This window comes from Cyprinodon tularosa, unplaced genomic scaffold (assembly GCF_016077235.1).
Source record: "Cyprinodon tularosa strain WSP-4 unplaced genomic scaffold, ASM1607723v1 ctg1160, whole genome shotgun sequence".
NCBI classification, from domain to species: domain Eukaryota; kingdom Metazoa; phylum Chordata; class Actinopteri; order Cyprinodontiformes; family Cyprinodontidae; genus Cyprinodon; species Cyprinodon tularosa.
Genome location: NW_024037960.1, coordinates 120,370 through 125,967, shown reverse-complemented (window position 1 = coordinate 125,967; position 5,598 = coordinate 120,370). Strand labels below are relative to the sequence as shown.

At 39.8% G+C, this 5,598-nt stretch overlaps 1 pseudogene; it reads right to left on the bottom strand.

The window, feature by feature from the left end:
* Positions 1–209: 209 nt before the first annotated feature.
* Positions 210–1,517, bottom strand: LOC119798066 (annotated as a pseudogene).
* Between the last annotated feature and the right edge of the window lie 4,081 nt (positions 1,518–5,598).

The window sequence follows — 5,598 nt, the reverse complement described above, 5'->3', positions numbered from 1 at the left end:
TATGCTGTGCACGTCTATTTCCCAGATTTCAGCACAAGTGGCACAAAGCTCTCTTTGCCCATGACCTAGCCCTCTTTCCTTCCCTCAGCAGCCCTCAAAGGCGTAAGCAGTTGGTCTGGGGAGCCCCAATGTCACTTGCCAGGGCCGTATTGGCCCAGTTACCCAGACGGGCAGTAGGTGGCCCCCCTCAAAATTTCTTTAGAAATTTTCTAGTTTAAATCACTATCTTGTTCAAGACGTGTCCTGACTGTTTCCACTGCCTCTGTTATAGGTATGCATGTGAAAAGTGAAGTAACATCAAACGATACCAGGGTTTCTCCTGGAGCCATCCTTAAATGTTTGGCTTTGTTGGCAAAGTCTTTGGAGTTTTCTATGTGATGTGGTGTGTTCCCCACCAAGGGAGCTAAGATATTAGTAAGCTGTTTAGCAATGCTGTATGTTACTGAGTTAATGCTGCTGACGATGGGCCTGAGTGGTGCCCCTTCTTTGTGAATTTTTGGAAGTCCATATAAGCATGGAATTTCCTCCCCTGGATATAATCTGAAATAGACTGTGCTGTTAATTACCTTGTCTTTTTCAAGTTGTTTGAGATAGTCTATTATTTTCTTTTTGTAGCCGCTGGTTGGATCTCTTTTCAAGGATTCATACGTCTTAGTGTCCTTCAGTAGAGTGATAATTTTGTCTTGGTAGTCTCAGGTGTTGAGGACTACGGTGCATCTTCCTTTGTCTGCTGGTAATATGGTGATGCTTTGGTCCTGGCTCAGGGATGTTATGGCTTGCATTTCCTGGGGTGTGAGGTTGGAAGGAGGTGGTTTGGCGCTGGACAGGGTGGCTGTTACCTTCATTCTGAGTTGCTCTGCCTCCGTTTCAGCCAAGTTGTTGTTCCTGATGGCCGATTCAGTGGCCGTGATCAGTTCCACAATGGGTACTTCTTGCGGAGCAATGGCAAAATTCAGGCCTTTACTCAGTACATCCATCTCTGGTTTTGTCAGTGGTCTGCTAGATAGGTTTTTAACCCACTTGTCTTCAACCTTGATGTTATCCTCCTGAGTCATGTTGCTCTCTTGTTTAAATGCTGCTTTCTGTTGTAATCTTTTGAATTTGGCTTTTTGTCTTTCTTTTGTTTTATGATGTTGTGAAAGCTTGGCTTTATTGACCAAAATGGCAACTTCTTCAAACAAGGTTTCGGGGAGTAGTTTGGATAGCTTCTGCCTTATCTGATCTATTTTGTGCGAGATAGCTTCAATTGTGAAGTGAGTCTGTCTAATCCTCTCACTAAGCAGCTTTTTGTGCGCATTCCTAAGAATCTCTTCTGCCCTGTGTCCTTTGATAGTAGACTTCAGTCTTAGACTGTTGGGAATGAGACCTTGCTGTCTACATCTTAAATTGAAACGTAGATGATTCCTATAATCTGCAAGTTTCCTAAGCAATTTCTCATACTCACGCGTTATTCCGAGGGTGTCTTTCCCAAAATGGGAAAGACAACTAGAGGAAGTGGAAGCTTTCACCAAACACATCAACTCTTTTGACCGTAACATCAAATTCACCAGAGAGGATGCCAAGGACAACAAACTACCCTTTCTGGACTGCCTGGTGAGCATGGAAGGAGATGGAAGCCTAAACATTGAAGTGTATAGGAAACCTACTCACACAGACCAGTATCTTCTTTTTGACTCACACCACCCACTGGAACACAAACTCTCAGTCATCAGAACCTTACAACACCGGGCAGAACATGTCCCTACTAAAACAGATGAGAAGCAAAAAGAACAGAAACACATCAAAGATGCTCTCCGAAACTGTGGATATCCAAACTGGGCTTTTATCAAATCAGCAAGGAAATCCAAAAGACACGCAACAGAAGACAGCGATGGGAAAATTAAACGCAAAAACATCACAATCCCTTATGTTGCTGGAGTGTCTGAAAAGCTCAAGAGGATTTTCTCCAAACACAAGATCCCAGTACATTTCAAGCCAAACCAAACCCTTAAACAGAGGCTAGTGCATCCTAAAGATAAAACCCCCAGACCGAATATGAGCGGAGTGGTATATGCTGTTCAGTGCAGCGAGGAATGCTCTGATCTTTATATTGGCGAAACAAAACAACCTCTCCACAGACGCATGGCCCAACACAGAAGAGCGGCCGCCTCTGGACAAGACTCCGCAGTACACCTACACCTGCTGGACAAAGGACATTCTTTTGAGGACCAGAATGTCCATATTCTGGATAAAGAAAATAGGTGGTTTGAGAGGGGCGTGAAGGAAGCCATCTATGTTAAGAGAGAAAAAACAACTTTAAACAGAGGTGGTGGACTCAGATTCCAGCTTCCAAAAACATACAATTCAATCATAGACATGATCCCTTCCAGATATCACCAAACCCCCCACCCCATCACAGAGGAACGAGGGACCTACCCGCCCCAGCCGGTGAACAATACCTCCTTAACGACCAACCCTTAACAATCATAGACAGGTTTCAGGTATTATAGGAGACAACCCCCCCCCCCCCCCCTTAATGGCAATCCCCCCTTTTAACGACCGACCCCTAGAATCATCGACAGGTTCAGATATTACAGGCTAACGATGGAACTAACGACCCATTCATCGGTTACCATTGCTTGTTTCCAAGCGATACAAGGCGTTGTCTATATAAGACTCAAACTCACTGCGGATCCAGACATTTGAATTGAGAAAGCTTCCTGGAGAGGTGGCGAAACGTCTTCAAATCTTGAAAACCAAGTCCAGTGGATATTTTTTGAATTTTTACGGGATAGTTTTCTTTCCAGTACAGAGACATTTGAATCTTGATAACTTATCTGAACCCCTTCTGAAACTGATCTTAGTACATATTTGCAAATCCCATGATAAATAGTTTTGAGTTGATTTCCTTTGGATCATTCTTATTCTAAATGTCAGTCGCATTAATATCTTATGTAATCAACATACAATGACAGCGTTTTTTATCTCTCTATTTAATAAATAAATTTTTACATTTATTTTTGTCGAAACATCATGAAAACACTTTTGAAACTCTGCATTAAGTCTCAGGATGTACAGCACCCCAACTTGCCATCGACTGCAGCAAATTTGGACTGAAATAGTTGAAGCATATTTGTTTCACAAAGTTTTTAGTGGATGGTGTGGCAGGCAGAGCTGTGATTTTGGCACAGATGTGGGAGAAATGTCCAAACATTCCAAATGGTCCATTCTAGTCTATTGCTACCACATAGGAAAAAAATCTATTCAATTTCAATCTATTTTTTTCTCCAGCTCCAATTCACATCATGTCATCTCAGGTCACTTTATAGAGGCAATTAGCCAGATCATCCTGTCAGACTGATTCAAAGTTCTCCATTTAAGGAAAACCAGCTGATTGCATCGACTCATTGACTCTTCAGCAATCCCTCACACAGAAGGAGACAGAGTCATCCAGGTTTTTATGTCTTCAGACATGCCTGTAATCTATGTAATGGGTTAGCTTCATCTGGATTTATAGACAGATATAGCTGGGTATCATCAGCATAACAGTGGAAATTAATCCCATGCTGTCTACTGTATATAGTAAAGAGAATTGGTCCTAGCACTGATCTCTGTGGTACTCCACAGGTAACCTTTGAGCATGAGGAAGATCTATCATTAACATGAACAAACTGAAATCGATCAGATAGATCAGATTTAAACCAGTCTAGAGCTGTTCCTTTAATTCCAACAAAATATTCAAGTCTTTCTAAAAGAATATTATGGTCAACTGGATCAAATGCAGCACTAAGATCCAACAGGACGAGCAATGAGAATTTCATTAGTGACTTTCACCAGAGCTGTTTCAGTGCTATGATGAGCTCTAAAGCCAGACTGAAACTCTTCAAAAAGTTCATTACACTTGTTTGGCAACTACTTTATCAAGAATTTTAGATAAGAAGGATAAAAACGAAGATTGGATATAGGTCTATAATTGACCAAGTCATCTGGGTCAAGAGACGGTTTCTTAAGCAGAGGTTTAATTCCAGAAACCTTAAAAGCCATTGTTACATATCCCTGTAACAGAGATAGATTAATCACATCTAAAATGGAGGAGGAGATCAAAGGGAATACCCCCTTAAATAACCTGGTTGGAACTGGATCTAACATCCAAGTTGAAGGCTAAGATGAAGACAGTAGTTTTGCTAACACTGCCTTATTAACCTGGTTTTTAATGTTTTCTTGATTAACTGCTTCCTTTTTGTATCCGCTTGATTACATCCCAAGTGTATCCTGTGTCAGATTTTCTATCAAACCAAAATGACTTTAATTTGATCAGTGCCTCACTAAAGCCTGTTTATTTTGCACAGGGACCAGGGTTGCTTATTTTCAATTATGGTTTAATAATCCCTATTTACCATCATCAGTATATTTAATCTGTGTGCAAGAAATGTGAACTTGAGGGCTTCTGATTTCCTCCCTTTGCCATGGTGGATTATAATGTTTGTGTTTAAATAATAAGGGTGTTCCTTCAGGCTGTTCATTCTGAACTCTGGGCTGACTTAACTCATAGAGAAGTTTGCTAACTGATCTCACCTGCTCTAAAACTAAACTCCTGAATGTTACAATAATGAACACATGAATACATAAAATTGTCTGGGCCCATAGTTCAAAGAAAGAAAAACCAACAATATTCACATAGATGATTTGAATTTGAAAAAAAAAGTTGAAGAAGGGTCACAATAAAACAAGAAGAAAATTATGTTTAAAAACTAGAAATCAAAGATTAAACCTGGTTGGAGTTAGAAAGTGTCTTCTTACGCTGTGTCTGGAGGTCCATGTTCATTGCTAAAGTAGAGAGCATCTTCTGTAGATGCATCACTTCTCATAGATGGACAGTTTGATCGAAGTTGAAAGAAAAAAAAAATACTGAAAGGGCTCCTAATCTAAATTTTTGCTCAACACATTTTTTTTCTAAAGATGAGATAAGACTAGAAGGAAGATTTGTCACACTAGTGTTTGCAGCCAGGGACGTAACTCAAAAATGTACAACTTTGGCTCTAGGAGAATGGTGTTTTCAAATTCTGATTGCCGAAAGAAAAGAAAACCCCCCACTATGTTTAAATAAATTATTTAAATTTGACAAAAAATGGTTGAATAAGATTGACAATAAAAGAAGAAGAAAAATTATGTTTAAAAACTATAAATAAAAGATTAAACCTGGTTGGAGTTAGAAAGTGTCTTCTTACGCTGTGTCTGGAGGTCCATGTTCATTGCTAAAGTAGAGAGCATCTTCTTTAGACGCATCACTTTTCATAGATGGACAGTTTGATCCAGAAGGTTCTTCACCCTTTCTGTGATCGGGGCCTCTGAAACATAAACATTATGTGTGAGGAACGTATATAGATGTTAATGGGTAATAGAAAGCAAATGACTCTGAAAAGCAAATAACAATTATGACAAAACAAACCATGTCCTTTTAACCTGATTTTACCGTTAAGTATAACTATTTTTACCCTGCAAGCCTCCAACTCTTTTCTGCCTTTGGCACTAGATAATTTAAAGGTATTAGTATCAAAACTTGTCTTCCACTCTGTTGTAATAATGCTTGAAGCAATTTGTTCAGCCACAGGTCTGTTA